We start from the raw sequence: 17,845 nt of genomic DNA on the forward strand, positions 1-17,845 counted from the left end.
CCCAACTCCCTCAAAATTTGGAATTTTTCATTCATCATAGCCTATACTAGCATTAGAATCTCATATAGTGTACTTTTTAGGTATTCACATGTGAACTTATATTTATTTTCTAGATGTGAACTTGTAAAGCTGAAAAACAAATATTTTTAGGGTTATTGATACATATGGCTGCATTGCCTTCAAAACAATGCACTCTCAAAGAATTATTTGCCTTTTACTCTAAAATCATGCCAAATAAAGCAAAAGCAATATCTATCTTACAAGTCTACAATGAAATCAGTGCCTTAGTTTTTTTTTAAGTAGAAAAATATTTTCTTGGTTTTAATACTAGACTAAATTCTGATATGGAGATGTATAAAAGAAAATACATGTTCGAAACATGGACTATGTCCTTGGGAGCTATTTGACATTGACTTAAGATTTAGCTCATGTAGCCATTTCAGTATGATACCATTCCTTGAAGCATAGGATCTGAAGTCAGAACACCAGGAAAGAAGTCCCAGCTCCACAACCAATAGACTATTATTTGAGCAAATCTTTCTGCCTTTCAGTTTCCTAATTTGTAAAGTGGGTTGAAATATGTTTTTTTCCAAAAACGCTTGAGAGGATTAAATGAAATAATGATTAGAAAGAAGCACATAGCAATAAATGCAAGCATATGAAGAAATCAATAAAGGTTAACTATTATTGTTATTGATTGCCTTTGGTAAATGTAGATGTTTGGAAAAATTTATTTGGTTTTCTGTGTCTCAGTTTGTATAAAGAAAGGTTTGTATCTCCTTCATCAGGCAGCTTCTGATATAGCTTACAATAGTAATAGCTTCCTGCTGTTCAGGGGTTTCTGTACTCCCATGCCCTTGAGCATGGGCTGGATCTAAGGATTTGCTCATAGTTGGTAGAAGATGGCAAAAGTGGAGAGATGTTGCTTCCAAAACTGGGTTACATAGTTTATGACTTATGTCTTTCTCTTACTGTCATTCCTATAGTTTGCTCTCTCTGATGAAGCCAGTTGCCATATTGTGAGCTGTCCGAGGGAGAGGTCCACAAGGAATGAAACTCAGAGAAGCCTCTGAGGAATTGAGGTTCTCTGTCCAATAGCTAGTGAGGAACTGGCCAACTTCTGTACAATTACCCTTGGAACCTGATTTTCCTTGTAATTTTAAGAAGCCTTTAGTTGGAAGTAACACCTTACTTGTCTCCTAGTGAAAGTCTCTGCTCTAAGTCATGCTTAAATTACTGATTCACAGACATGGTGAAACACTAAATAGTGTTGTTTTAAACCAGTAAAGTGTGGAGTATTTGTTACACAGCAATAGATAACTAATACAATCCTTTCTAGTTCTAGTGTTTTATGAAATTAATGGTGAAAATAATCCTTTCACATTTATCTTTTCTAAATTATATGTATTTGTGTGTCTTGTAAAAAAAATGTTCATTGAAGGTAAGGAATTTTCCCAAGAGTTTACCACACAAGTATTTACAGTAAAACCTTAGATTGTGAGTAACTTGTTCTGCAAGTGTTCTGTAAGATGAGCAAGCATTTCTAATAAATTTTAACTTGATAAATGTGTGATGTCTTGCAATATGAGTAGTATGTGGTGCCAATGTCACACAATCACAACTGAGCCAATGGTTCTTGAAATTTGCTTTGATATATTAGTGCTTTGAATTACAAGCATGTTTCTGGAATGAATTATGCTTACAAGTAAAGGCTTTACTCTATATACATTTATTAAAAACTTTGGGAATTAGTTATTTCCCATGTTAGTTTTTGGGAAGCAAAGTATTTATAGTTATAACAAGTATCTCCAGTTACTTCATTGAAAAAAAAGTCCTTCTTTTATTTGCTCATTGATTTTTGTTAATATAGCATTCCAGTAGCTATATTTAAGTTATTCTGGGACTAAATTTCTAGTTTATTCTTCTTAAAGAATATTGTAAAATTCCAAAAGAAATTTAAATTAATTTATACTCATGTTAATTCTAAAAAGAGAGAAAATGAAAATTCAAAGTGAAAGAAGTAAAATTTAAGCTGTTTTGTGGAAGTTATAGGTCATTTGAGTAATAACTTAAACTATCTTCACAGTCATTTTATTTCAAAATATATTCTCCCTACTTAACACAGAAAATTATTAAATACATGTTATTAATTTTAACAATTTGTTATCTCTAAATTACACATTATCTAATTAATAGCAATAGAAATGTAATCTTTTGGTGACTTAAAACCAAACACATTAATGTTTATTTAATGGATTTAAAAGATTTTTGTAAGTAAATAAATATAGCTTTTAACAATAGAAAATGGCCTATTCTACAATTTTGTTCCAAGAAAAGATCTTCCAAATTCAAAATTTTGGGTGAATTCCATTATACTAAATGGCACATATTAATAAACCATTTGGCAAAGAGGAACAAAGAATTCTGTGCCTTAGTATACCTAATATCGCTCCTTTTTGGCTGTCCTAACAAGGGAAGCTGTTTCAATGGGAATTGTTTAATAATTTAGTGAAAGATAGAGGTATTTTGGAAAGAACACTCAGAAACAGAGCATTTAATGGCCAGTGAGGAATATGGGGATGAGAAAAGCTTGCAGAATGGATACCATAAATAAGAAATAAGAAAGATTTCTGGACTTTCTCTTAAAACTGAATAAATGGAAATTCATGTTGTGTCAGAATTAAGCTGATTTATTTTTCAATGGGAAAATTAAAGAGTCAAAAATAAATGAGCTTAGCTTTCTGCAGTACCTAATACATCATGACAAATAAGTTACTTCTTTCATACTGTTAGGTGACTACTCCTATTGTGGTTGATTTAAAGGCACATAAACTGCTAAACAACACTTTAGGCAGAACTGTTTATTCTAATTGCTAACTCTACCAAATATAAACATAGGAAACAGTTAAGAACTTGGCTATGTGATAAGCTAAATGAGATTTTTTCAGGCCAAATAAACTTACTTTGTGCCCACAAATATGCCAATGGTTTTGCTACATTGATCTAATTCATCAGATGCGGATATTTGCCAAATTGGTAATAGTCATTATATAAATAATGAATATGAGCTTGTACTAGAACAGAAAAGCAGTCATCACAAAGGATTTAGATCATGGGAAGCATCCTTAGGTCGCAGATATCTCTATTCAGTTAGAATGAGGTAATCCCACTGCCCAATATTTAGCGAGCGTCTGAGGAAAGGTGTAAGAGTCTTGTAGCCTATTGTAGCAGTTCAGTACTCATACTGAATTATATGATAATTGGATTGTATGGGCTTTCCTGAAAGCCAAACTACCTTTGGTTACTTTGCTTATATGAAATGATGTATTTGGGTTCCAAAAAACTGATTCTGAATAAATAAATAAAGAGGTTTCGGAGAAGAATCTGTTAGTTGGGACTTGCCTGCAATTGCCAAATGTATCCTTTGCTTTGAGCTTTGTGGGGGTAGCCATGGGCAGACAATCACACTATGGTTCTCCTGTCTCACTGTGGTTGAGGAACCTGGATGCTAGACAGAGTCTGGCTCAAGAAAGCCTTAAAATATCAGGTAATCTCTAGGTGGAGAGCTACAATATTTCAGTCTTCTAAAAAAGATAATGAATCTTGAGTTATTTATCTCCCTGCAGGTTGAATACCAGTATTTTTTTCCTTGAATATGATCAAGTAAAAAAAAAAAGACCTGCACTTCAATTTGCCTTTCTCATCTGAACAAATTTAAATGGATTTTTGGATTAGTCAATGGCAGCTATGTTCTCTGGAATAAAGTGCACGCTTTCAGTGAGCACGAGTGTTAGGTGCCTGTGACCTGTTGAAGCTGTCAGACAGAATGAACCTCCAAATAAAATTATACACAGAAAATAAATATGTAAATATGTGAAACAAATATGTCTAAGAATATGTTTTTAGGGACACCAGGTTTGGTTTTTCTGGTTAAATTTGCTGGTAAGGAGCTACACCTCTGGTTAAGCCATTGGCTTCCTCTTTCTTCTACATGTGCTTGGATCCTGACACTGAACCCAGAATGAGGCAGGTGGGTCTGTGTTCCAGTGGGTACCAGTAAGGAGCTATTTATGCCGTCTGTCTCCTTGAGCACTGCATATAGGAAAGTACATGAACCATTGATTGACTATGGGGTTCAATCCTCTCTTACGTAGAGCAGTTATGGCACAATCATTTTCTTTTATTCGAAATCAATACACATTTCTAGACTGCTGTCTCTATTCTTACATAGTAATGTATCAACAGCAGGATTTCCATCCTTCATTCATCACTCATTTTCTTATCCTAAAATCAAGATTTATTGAAACTACAGTGTACAAAGACATATCAAAGAGTTCCTCATCTCCCTAAACTAGATCTGTTCCCAAAATTGGCAGCTCAGACAGATCTCCCCAAGACAAACCAGAATTCTAGCTACAAAGAGTCAGAGAAATTGGTACCACTGTAAGTCCTGCCACACTAAGATGAAGCAGACTGTACCTTGAGAAAGAAGAATGCTATTTTCTGGGTCAGAGCATTTCTTGAAGAGAACTTTGGGACCTACTTTATAAACTTGTACTTTTTTCCTCCAGAAGGGGTCACAGTAGAGAGTAAGAAGTAGATTCCCCTTTGTGTGCAAATGCCGGTAATGACTAACGGAATACTTGTAACTCACCTTGCTTCACAATAAGGCCCGAGATCCCATTTAAGGATAAAGTTTATAAAGCTCCCTCTGTGATGGATGCCACTTTTCAAATACTGCCCAGATATTAATGTTAGTAGCTAGAAAATTGTGTCCGTTTTGCATTTACACTCTTTGGTTAAAAAGTATAGGGCCCCTGGGTGGCTCAGTCTTTAGTGTCCGACTTTGGCTCAGGTCATGATCTCACAGTTCGTGGGTTTGAGGCCCGTGTCAGGCTCTGCGCTGACAGTGTGGAGCTTCCTTCAGATTCTTTGTCTCCCTCTCTCTGCCCTTCCTACTCACACTCTGTCTCTCTCTTTCTTTAAAAATAAATGAGCTTTTAGGGGCACCTGGGTGGCTCAGTCGGTCGAGCGTCCGGCTTTGGCTCAGGTCATGATCTCATGGTTCGGGGCTTCGAGCCCCGCGTCAGGCTCTGTGCCGACAGCTAGCTCAGAGCCTGGAGCCTGCTTTGGGTTCTGTGTCTCCTTCTCTCTCTGCCCCTCCCCTGCTCATGCTGTCTCTATCTCACTCTCAAAAATAAATAAAACATTTAAAAATAAATAAATAAGCTTTTAAAAATTTTAAGTAGCTAACATGTATTATGAATATACATACACATATATGTGTATGTTTTAATGTGACAAAAAAAGAAGTTTTTATTTAAAGTGATTTTCTGTTAAACTTTCTAGTTTTTAAATTAATACACTTTCATGCAAACATACATCATCTGTTCCCCAAACCATTATGTAGTTTAAAAAAATCTACTTTTATCCAAACAGTACTTCCCCCCGCTACCTAAATACCACTCTTGGCCTCTAATTCAAGTCTGGAAGGCCAGACATTGAGATATAGATTACTGATAAGAACATCAGTTTTCTGGGGCATGCTCACTGGAAAGAAGCAATGACTAAGAAAAGAGCCACTTCCCTGGCAAGAAAAGCAAGTAAAATGTTTCCAGTAGTTGATATAATAGAAAAAAAAAATCACAAGACAAAAGGATTTGATACAGGGACAGGAGCCACATTTGCAGTGTTACAATGAGAGGTTAATACATCAGAGGGCTTGGCTGGGATGGGCAAAGGAAGAGAGGCCACGTGGCACAACTAAAGAGATGCCACACTGAATGCAGAGTCTGAGGTACCCTACTCCGGACTGTGACAGAGGGTAAGGCAGCTTCACCAGGTTTCTGACCAATCATCAGATCCCACTCAGGGCTGAAGGAGAGCCAAGATGGAGCAGCCCTGAGTCATGTGCAAGAACCATGGTGAATATTGTGCATGGATCATGGGAATTAGCAAGGGATTTCCACAACCCAGGAGTGAAAAAGTCCTTTGGAAATGTGGAAGATAGAAATACAGAAATGCTATGAATCATCCATTATATTTTTATCCAAAAATGGGCTGGATAAAGGCAAAGATTAGTCACTGGACCCTTAATTTGCAGAGAATATTTGAAGAGATTATTGGAGATGAAAAACTTTTCTAATTTGTATGTTCTCTTCAGTAATTCATCATATCCTTTGCTCTTGTAATGCAGTTAGACTTCTTCATATTATATCTTGGAGAACATATTCTAGCCCTCCATAGAAGGAACCATTTACCTTGGGTCTTCTCAGAGTCAAATTCATCTGCTAGGAAGATTCACTTCATAACCCTGACCCCCAGCCCCTCTTCTGTCAGACCTTGTTGGGCCTTCCTTGTGTAAGGATCTGTTCCCAGGTCTCTTCTCTGACTGATGGTTCTCATTGTCCATCTTCCTTCAATCTTACCAGGTTAGTGTAATGGCATTCATGGCAGTAAACTGTCCCTGGCAAGTTATCACTGTTTCTACCAGTCTTCTCAGAATCCCTATTAGGAGAGGATGCTTTTCCTCCTGCCTCTGATACCCTGGCCTCTTGAACTCCCCTCTTTCACCCATCTGATCTTCACCTTACTGCAAGCATACAGTCATATAATCACATTTTAAACCAGGGATGAGCAAAGTACATCCCATGGGCCAAATCCAGCATGTGCCTAGTTTTGGCCCATGAGCCAAGGACAGATTTTACATTTTTAAATAGTTGTATTTGACATGATTATGTAAGTGCCAACATTGTATCTCCACTTTTGCTTGTTGGCCCACAAACAAGGTTTACCACCCTTCCCTTTAAGCAAAGTTGCTGACCCTACTCTAGTCTTACTGTTTCCGATAACTATAGTCCCTCCACAGTCTCAATTTCAAAGAAGTCATGCTTTGGTCCCTACTTCCAGTACTTCCTGTTTACTCACTCTAGAATCCTGCCTCCCCAAATCCTTACATTTCAATAGGACCACTAATCCACTGATGTTACCACCATCTCAAAGTGCCTCGCTTGTCTGCTATAAGGTATATGCTTAAAGAATATTTGTTGTATTAATTATGTGAGTGAGTATATTCACCTCACCTTCAGTTTCAAATCCCCTCATGAGCCCCATTGCTTAGGGATAACTTGAGTCATTCTCTAGTATAAATGTTCTCATTCCTCCTCCTCTCCAAAGCAACATGCCCTTATTGGCACTTCCTAGTTACAGGCAATCTGTGCCTATAATATAATAGCTGAAAAATAAACCTATGCCTCAATTAGCAGTTATCAATTTTTAAATAAATGGTTTGAACCAGGAACTTTAAATTTTTAATTTTTTAAATATTTATTTAGTTTTTAGAGAATGCAAGTGGGGGAGGGGCAGAGAGCGAGGGAGACAGAATCCAAAGCAGGCTTGAATTCACAAACCCACCAGAGAGATCATAAACTAAGGGGAAGTCAAATGCTTAATCGACTGAGTCATCCAAGTGCCCCCGAGCCAGGAACTTTAACACAATCTTATTTGATCCTCTCAAGAACCCCCCAGGATAAGTGTCACTCATATTTTAGAGATGCAGAAAATAAGCCTCTAGGAGGTTAATGGCTCAAATTCACATGGCTTGTGAGTGCTGGAGTTCCATCAGAGGCCTTTAGATACCCAAATCCTATGTTGTTTCCATGATGCCAATGTTCTGTATGTAGCAAAGAGTAACTTAAGGAGTAGAGTTAGAGAGGCCATATTAGGTTTGGAAGGTAGCTTATACATCACTAAGAAAAAAGGTTAAAAGTGTCTTGCTCTATCCCTTGAATCATACCACCTTAGAAACCTATCAAGTGGTAAATAATCCAGACTCACCCACCTGGCTTTTCTGTGCCACAGCCTGAAAGTTCTTTTAAAGGCAGTGTATGCACAGGCAACTTCATTTTTTTTTTTTGCACACAAAGATTCCTATATATCAAGATGTATTCCATAACCTTCTCATTTCCTAGCTGGAAAAGCATGCTGTGCTGCTGGGAAGATCTTTCCACTGAACCACAAAGGAGCTATTTCCTAACTTTCTTGCAAAAATAAAGATAAGGTTGACCCTATACGGGAAAATGGGACTTACTATGGTAATTCAACTGAGGTTAAAATTATTTTTCCTTAATAGCTTGCTGAATTTTCTCACCTTCTCCTCATCAAGAACCATTAACATAGTGTTTCCTTCTTCTAGCCCTAAGATTTTCTAATAGGTCTAACCGGTTCCAGTGAAGAAATTTGTATCTGAAATAAAATAGGCACTTCTGGTGAGTAGTTTAAAAACTGACCTGTAATTTTATGAATCATAGTATTGCTCTTTTTAAGGCTCTCTCTCTCTCTTTAAACAAAAATCTATCTGTGTACATTTCAATGTCCCCATTGCATTACTTGTACTGCCTCAACCCTCTTTAAGAGTGTGTAACTTTTCTACAAATGCCTCCTACATCCTGCATCACTGATATCCTCTTGCACTTTTGATCTTTGCCATGCCCAGTTCAGTATTTAGATCCAGTGACCCACTTTCTTCACTGAGCATTCTGACATGTGTTTCTTTACAGCTCTAGGTTGGATAGTTGAATATTAATTTCTAATTTTAAAATAAAAAATATTTCTCTGTGTGCACTCCCCCAAGTCTTATTAAACTAACTTTTCTTTGTAAAATTAGAGCAACAAACCTTTACAAACATAAAAGATGCCCTCTGCAGGCAGAGGACTACAGGAAATTTCTCAAAGGTTCTTTTTACATTGACATTCCGTGCATGTTTACAGTGCCATAAAACAACTCCAAAATAGCTCCATGAAGTAAACACTATTGTCTCCATTTGTACAAATGAAATAAGCAACTAAAGAACAAAAAGTTTGAGTATGTTGCTTAAGTTCACATAGCTAATGTGTGTCAGATCAGAGACTCAAATTCAGCCAATCTGATTTAAAGATTGTTTGACCATTAAATTATATGTTGTTTTAGGAATATTAATCAGAGTTAAGCTTCTTTGTGAAGGTTTGTGAGGATTTTAACTTTTCCTTGAGGTAAGCAGAGTCCCTTTCTAAAACCTGGCCCCATTGAAATATGTCTCCCCCACCCCCGTCCCAGTTCGTGAACATGTATGGACTCACCAAACACCTAGAAGCTTTCAAATTCCCTGAAAAAACTCATGTCGCTAACTCAAGACTTTTTTCCAAATTCAAGTTTATTTTTCCATCTAGCACTACAGCCTTAACTTCTGGCTTTGAAATATGCAGTAATATAAATGTGTACTTCTCAACTAATATTTCCCCTGTTACATCTCTCAACCACAATATCTGGTGTATAATAAGCACCTACTAAATATTACTTTCATATAAAAGAAGTATTTATAGAGAGATTTTCATAAAGAGAAGGACAAAGATCATTGATGTTCTGAGACTAGTTTGGAAGAGATTAATTCCAACTTAATGGGTGCAGTGAAAATATGTATAAATGTGTATATTTATAGCATTTATAAGTGTATATTTAAAATTTTTAGTATTGGTAAAATTAGTTTATAAGTAATTGAGTTCTAAGTGTTTTATATTACATACAATACATCTCTGTGTCAATATGAAGTCTGTTCCTCTTTGCAAAGAAGCATTTTTGTTGGTGATATTGAACTCTGTGATGATTTTAAATTTTATTTTAATGTTTATCTGTTTTGAGAGAGAGAGACAGAGAAAGTGTGAGCGGGGGAGGGGAAGAGAGAAAGGGAGACAGAATCTGAAGGAGGCTCAGGTTCTGAGCTGTCAGCACAGAGCTTAATGCAGGACTCAAGCTCATGAACTGTGAGGTCATGATCTAAGCTGGAGTCAGATGCTTGACCAACTGAGCCACCTAGGTGCCTCAAATTTCATGATGTTTTTAACCCCAAGAGGACACTGGGGACTGAATTGAGAGAAAATTCACTTTCCACAGTAAGAAAGAAATATTTCTTCAGCATATATATATATAGTTCAACAACCCCGGCTTTATACATAATTGCCACAAATAAGAAATGCAGTTTTTGCAAGCTAAAAATATTTCACAATTTTTAAATCATTAATTTTGAAATTATAGTTTGATTAAAATTTGAATCCTATAACTTGGAAAGGAAACTTCTACCCAAATGCAACCATCTCCTAAAAAGAAGCAAAAAAAATGATCACCACTCCTTTTCTTTTGTCCAGGTCTTCCAAAATGCCTCAGCTCTCTTGTCTGGGCAGCATCCAGTATTATCAATTATTGATAAAAATGTGCCACAACGGTGCCCGGATGGCTCAGTCAGTTAAGTTTCCAATTCTTGATTTTGTCTCTGCTCATGATCTCACCGTTCTTGAGTTTGAGCTCCGCGTTGTGTCAGGCTCCCCTGCTGACAGTGTGGAGCCTGCTTGGGATTCTCTGTCCCCCCTTCCCCACACTTTCTCTCTCAAAATGAAAAAATCAACTAAATAAAACAGTGCCACAAAGTGGATGTTCCCATGAATCAGACTGAGTTTAGGGTACACACACACACACACACACACACGAACCTTGGGAAAATTGTTTTTATTTTGTGGAAAACATACCTAATTGTAACGTTGTTTGCTTTGCCAAGTGCCATGTCTAATCATTCTCAGAGAAATCTTTCAGCTGCTGCTGGAAAGCAGGCTTGCTTATATAGTTGCTCTTTTATTGCTGCTAGCAACAAGCCCACCTTCTCCAGACATGACTGCTGTACCTATACTTGAGATTTCTCATGAAACAGACAGCCTGATCCCTTGTGTATTTGTGAGTGGTTTGTGTGTGTGTGTGTGTGTGTGTGTGTGTGTGTGTGTGTGTATTTCTTTGACCTACTTTAACTCCTGGGGAAATCAACAACCACTTAAATCATCCAACTAATTTTTTTCTCTCCAACTTCCCTCTCCTAAGAAACAAGATTCAGCTGCAGCTGCTTTATTTCTGCGGAGTTCTGTTATACTTAAAGTTCACAGCTGAATGAGCAAATGCATTTCTAGAAAGAGTTAATTTGTTTTCTGGAATTTTTGTGCAATATAGCACACTACAATATCATTCTTTGTATGCATGCATATCTATAAGGAAAAATATTTCATCAGTTTAGATGTTCTCATGTTGAGGAATTTTTTTTTTTTTTTCAAAAAAACCACCACACAGAGGGACTGGAGATAAAATGACAGTATGCCATGTCTAAGTAATAGTAGGTGTGTCTAGATTATCTGGCTTCTTCTGACAATTCCCAAATCCATAAAATTACCAAAAACATTTTTCTCCAGATTTCTCTAACTTAGCAAATCAAGACTTAGGTAGACATATATAATTTTAGAGGGTGATTCTGATCCTCAGGCAGACATGTGGAAATAACAAATCTAAGCTACCAGATTTAAGTAACAAGTGAATTGATAAATCCAAATAAGGAACAGCCCATTTCCCGGGTTTCTTTAAAATATCTGAACTTCCATGAATAGACATTTATTAGAGCATAGATCATGTATTATCATCTTGTTTATCACTGTATATGTTGATCCCGAGTGTCAAGTGAATATTTTTTGAATAAAAGAAGGAGAAAGAAAGAAAAAGGAAGAGGAAGGAAGAAAGCAGGGAAGAAAGAGAAGGGGAGGTAGATGATATACTGGTATATAATATGAAGGTAGCCACTACAGATCAAGTTTTGGAATGTTTACTACAGATAACACAAGGTGTTACCATTTGAACTTTCCAGGGTGCAGATATTGAGTCAGAGTTCGATGTGCACTCTTTTTATTGAGAAGTATCACCAGTGGAAGAGAAAAGGAAGAAGAAGGAATGACTAGATCTGACAAGTGCACTATCTGCCCGACAGGGAGCTCTAGAATAAAGGAGTGACATCTTAGGTGTCGATGGCAAGGCTCTTGGACCACAACCTTGTTCAATCATTGGTTGGCAGTCATTCCAAGAAGAATGTTACTTCAGCTTGAAAGTTCCTGACTATGAACAAGCTAACAGCTAGAGGCATTTGAATAACCAATCTCCTGGAATCCAGCATGTTCTTTTTTGAAGGGAAATCTGGAAGGCACATCTCAACATCTACATAAGAATTAGTTTCTTTCACTCCATAAAGCAACCTAAGAAAAGGAAACTTCTTTCTATCAAATTTCCAGCACCAAATGAACAATGAACAAATTATATATATATATATATAATTTATATAGTTTCATTAGAAAGCATGACTCCAGCAGAGGAATATATGCATTCATCAGCCTCTGAACTGTATTTCTCTATGTCTCCACATTTTCATTAGGGGCTTTCACAACAAATGCATTTGTGAATTTAACAATTGGAATATAATATTGATCAAAATTTTAAATAAAAGAGATAAATATCTATTTCTCATATAGAATAAGAGAGTAAGGCATCCAAATGGATATCATGTGGCAAGCCAAAAATGATTTAATATCTTTGTTTCTTCTTTTGCCTCCCTTTCTGTGGGTTTCCATGGGAATCTTTGTAGAGCAACTGACTACAGCTGAATCTATATGTGCTCTAGCTGAATCAGTTTCAATTAAAGAATTGCTGCATCTGCTCCTTGAGACTCCTGAGGAAACAATCAACATGAATTTATTGAATGATTGATATGTACCCAAGATTATGGAAAATATCTATGAGAAATTAAAAACCCAAGGAAACTCTTTTCTCTGCTCCCTCATGGCAATGGGAAATGAAGCTAGACTGAAAAACATGAATATATTCATTTATTTTTCCACACCACTATTTACATACTCTCTACCACCACCCCAGCTCAAATGACTTTCTCCAATTTCAAGAAACTGCTAGGTTTGGAGTGAGTAAAAATGGGAGTTAAAAGAATAATATTGTAGACAGTCAACCAGTACATCATTTGGTATCTCAATTAGCCAATGAATATAAATTGAATATCTACAGTTTGTCAGTCACTATGAGAGGAGCCCAGGACAGAAAATAACAGTAGGGACAATGCCCCTCTATTCAATTTATTTATATGGGAAAATAATAATAATAATAATAATAATAATAATATTATTATTATTATTAGCCAAAGTAATGTCAGAACAAATAATTAAATGAAATGAGAAGTATGATAAGGAGTAAATAAAGTGGAGACAAGAAGCTGGTAGATTTTATTTAGGCTCTCTAAGGAAAACTACTTTGAGGAACTGTAATTAGAAATCATATCTGATAGAAGGGACGCTTGGGTGGCTCAGTCATATAAGTATTTGACCTTCGACTAGTGATTTCGGCTCTGGTCTTGATCTTGGGGTATGTGATGTGCAGTCCCACAGTGGGCTTTTTGCTGACAGCATGGAGCCTTCTTGGAATTCTCTCTTCCTCTCTTTCTCTCTCCCTCTCCCCACTGCATGCATGTTCAAGTCCTCTCTTCTTTCTCAAAATAAATAAATAAACTTAAAAGAGAAAAGAACTGGGATCTGATAGGTGATGAAACAATCAAATAAAAATCTGGTGGGAGAATAGTCAAAAGAAAATAAACTAGAATAAAAACTAAAACTTTCTCAAATGGAAGTAAGTTTAGTCTTTGTAGAAATATGCCATATACTAGCAACATAATTGCAGACACATAAAAAGTTTAAATTTTCTAGGAGCCACATTTATTTTTTTCATATTTTTATTAATTTCTCTTAATTTACATTCAAGTTAGTTAGCATATAGTGCAATAATTATTTCAAGAGTAGATTCCTTAATGCCCCTTGCCCATTTAGCCCATCCCCCTCCCATGACCCCTCCAGTAACCATTTGTTTGTTCTTCATATTTAAGAGCCTCTTATGTTTTTGTCCCCCTCTCTATTTTATATTATTTTTGCTTCCCTTCCCTTATATTCATCTGTTTTGAATCCTAAAGTCCTTATATGAGTGAAGTCATATGATATTTGTCTTTCTCTGACTAATTTCACTTATCATGATATCTTCTAGTTCTATTCATGTAGTTGCAAATGCAAGATTTCTTTCTTTGATTACCTACTAATACCCCATGGTGTATGTGTGTGTGTATATATACATGTATATATACACCACATCTTCTTTATCCATTCATCCATCTATAGGCATTTGAGCTCTTTCCATACTTTGGCTATTGTTGATATTGCTGCTATAAACACTGGGGTGCATGTGTCCCTTCAAAACAGCATGCCTACATCCTTGGATAAATACGTAGTAGTGCAATTTCTGGGTCTTAGGGTAGTTCTATTTTTAATTTTTTGAGGAATCTCCATACTGTTTTCCAGAGTGGCTGCACTAGTTTGCATTCCCACTAGCAGTACAAAAGAGATCCTCTTTCTAGGAGCCAAATTTAAAATGTAAAAATAAAGTGATTAAATTACATTGATATTTAATTTTGCTTTACTTTATCTAATATACACTAAGTAATAGCTTTTGTACATGTTATTGATGAAAAAATTAATGAGATATTTAACATTAATTTGTATATTGTATTTGAAATGTGGGATGTATTTTACACTTAGAGGACAAATAAAGTTAAATTAGAATATTATAAAAATGGTGATCATATTTTAAGTGATCAATGGTTACTGATGATCAATACCTCCCATATTGGACAATGCAGTTCTATAGATTGAAAAAGACCACTGTCTCTGGAAGGTATCTAAAGAAGAGAATAGATCAACGAGAATTTGGAGGGAGAGATAATATGTAGATCAAATAGGGCCTTCCAGGCAGTGGCAATAAATTAGCAACATATTCCAATTACAGTGGAACGTCACTGTTGGTTTTTAAGAAGGACATGTACATGATATGGCTACTGCCTATTTTAGACCATTGAAGCTCTCATATCAAAATATCACCGATTAGGCAGCTTATAAACAACAGAAATTTGTTTTGGAAATAAACATAAATGACAGAAATTTCTATTGGAAAATGGAAGTCCAAGATCTTGACACTGGTATGGTTGGGTAAACTCTCCTTCAGATTGCAAACTGCTAATTGCACCCTCACATGGCAGAAGGGAGTAGGGAGCTCTGTGGGGTATCTCTAATAATATCACTAATCCCATTTATGAGGTCGGCAGGTCCATGACCTAATCACCTCCCAAAGGCTCCACCTACTGATACCATCACCTTTGAGGATTAGGATTTTAGCATATGGTTTGGGAAAAGCACAAACATTGAGGCCATAGCATTGTTTTAACAAAAATCCCTCAGGTTACCTGGTGGCTCAGTAGGTTAAGAGTCTGACTTGGCTCATGTCATTATCTCACATTTGGTGAGTTCAAGCCCCACATTGGGTTCTGTACTGACAGCTCAGAGCCTGGAACCTGCTTCAGATTTTGTCTACTCTCTCTCTCTTTTTCTTTCTCTCAAAAATAATTACACATTAAAAATTAAAAAAAAAACCTCTCTGTATGTTCTGTAGAGAATGGGCTATAGAAGGGCAAGAATAGATGCAGGGAAACTAATTTAAAGAACTGTTTACAGATTTCATTGTGATACATCCAGTGACATGGACAGGGTTGTGGCAGTGGACCTAAGTGGAGACAATATGGATATGGATTTTGTAAGTAAAAGTCCACCAAACTGAATTGTCTCAGAGAGATCAAGTGTGAGGTAAATATAAAGAGGAATTAAGAATGACTTATTTTTTCGTGTTTTGTTTTGTTTTATACTTTACTGGGGCCAGTAAGTGAGTGGTGGTAGCATACATTGCATGAAAAGGACTCCAGGTTTCCAAGGATTAAAAATAAAGATTTCTTCTAGGCATGCAAAATTGAAATGACAAATATGATTGAAAATGCTAAGTAGACAATATGGTTTAGTTGGTGTAGAATTCTGATTCTGGAGACATCATTGTACAGATATTACTTCAAGTTAAGAGACAGATGAGAAGACCTAGAAAAGGGAAAGGATGGAGGATATCAGCTATTACAAAATACTGGGAATTGGCTAGGAGGCTAAAAGCAGTTTTTACAGACAGGTGAGGCATGAAGCTCAGTTGGAGGGCTCTACAGAGAAATGGGATTAAAGGAATGGGAGACAAGTACAAATAACTCCTTTAAGGTGTGTGTAAGGAGGAGCAGAGAAATGAGCAGAACTGGAGAAGAGTTAGGGATCAAGGGAAAAGATGTTAGGTTTTGAAGGTTGAAGACATTAAGGTATGTTTTGATACAAGTGAATAATTCATTACCCAAGAGCTGATGATTCAAGACAGAAGATGTTAATTATAGGAAGTGTTTCCCAGAAGAATCTGAGACTAAACTGAATCAATATACCCAAGATCCCAAAGTACATACCAAAAATAATATACAAATCCAGATATTTCTAACACTAAGGTCCAGGCCCTCAAAAAAATGTTTTAGTGCATTTTAGGAAAGAAAGCAGAATTTAAAAAGAAAGAAAGAAAAGAAAAGAAAAATAAAGAAAAAGCAAATCTCCTGTAGATGCAGTTGTGGTACCAAGTAAGAGGATCACAACGCAATTCCAAACTAAGAAGAACCCAAACTAAGAAGAGAATTGTGTGAAGAAGAAGGAAAGGGATAATGGAAATATATTAACATTCAAATGAGATTTCCTTAACCAATGCAAAGCTGGACCTCATTAATATGGGAATAAGAGTCAAAGATAAATTGGGCTCATAAGTCCTCCAAATGTGAGAATATGGTGATCTGCATCTATCAAGAATTTGACTTTCACAAAACATTCAGTACATAATATCCCTCATCTGTCTTTGTTGTTGTTGTTGTTGTTGTTGTTGTTGTTATTTTATATAAATTGTGTTTTTCACTCCTCAGTGAACGTTGATGATTTTAAGGTGTTACATGGAAGCACTGCTCCCTACTTGCATCAGGATTTTTTCATCTACCCTTGATGTATTTTTTCAGAACCCCATGATGTATGCAAGTAAATTGATTCATTTAAGGGAAGTGTTAACAAAAACAACAAACAGAGGAAAGGCAAAATTCAAAAGAATTAGTTTAAACAATTCGATCCTGATATGACATAAGGAGATTTAATTTAAAATGTATAGGGACGCTTGGGTGTTTCAGTTGGTTAAGCATCCAACTTTGGCTCAGGCCATGATCTCACAGCTTGTGGGTTCAAGCCCTGCATCAGGCTTTGTGCTGACAGCTCAGAGCCTGGAGCCTGCTTCAGATTCTGAGTCTTCTTCTCTCTTGGCACCCTTCCCCACGCCCCACCACATGCTCTGTCTCTCAAAAACAAATGTTAAAATTAAAAATATATATAGATAGATAGATCTCTTTGAGATCTAGTTTCCATGTAACAGCAAGAATGGTTGCCTACCTTCTCTTTGGAACCTGAGCAATGACTGTAGCCTGTTGACTGAGCTCAGAAATTAGTCACACCCAGATTTTCCAAAGGACCTGAAAGTTGTGTCAGGCTAGTTATCAACACGTCCCTCTGGATGGCCAGAACAGCATAGGAAAGAATCTTGAATATTAGCCAGTTAAACATTCCCAAATTTGTTAAACTTTTATTTTAAAAAATCTAAGCAATAAATAGTTCAGTCTCATTTCAGAGACAAGTGGACCAAGTTCTCTACAAGTAAGTGATTTGGCCAAGATCTCAAGCTAGTAGTGGCAGAGCTGGGATTTAATCCAGTTGTGTTTTATAGCAATGTATGTTCTCTTCACAGCAACATGGAACTGTCTCCAGAGAAACTATTTAGGAAGTAGATCAGTTGCGTAGCTTCATCATGGTGCCATTGCCATTTCTATATGATTTGTTAAGTTCTGTGGCAGGACACATTACTACTGCTTTCTAGTGGTCTGAGGAGTGAAAGATTGCATTGGTTATGACAAAGTCAAGATGGTTATAATTAGGAGCAATAAAAGAGAGGAAACAGGAGTATTAAACCTCA

The sequence above is a fragment of the Suricata suricatta genome, chromosome 7 (genome assembly GCF_006229205.1).
Source record: "Suricata suricatta isolate VVHF042 chromosome 7, meerkat_22Aug2017_6uvM2_HiC, whole genome shotgun sequence".
NCBI classification, from domain to species: domain Eukaryota; kingdom Metazoa; phylum Chordata; class Mammalia; order Carnivora; family Herpestidae; genus Suricata; species Suricata suricatta.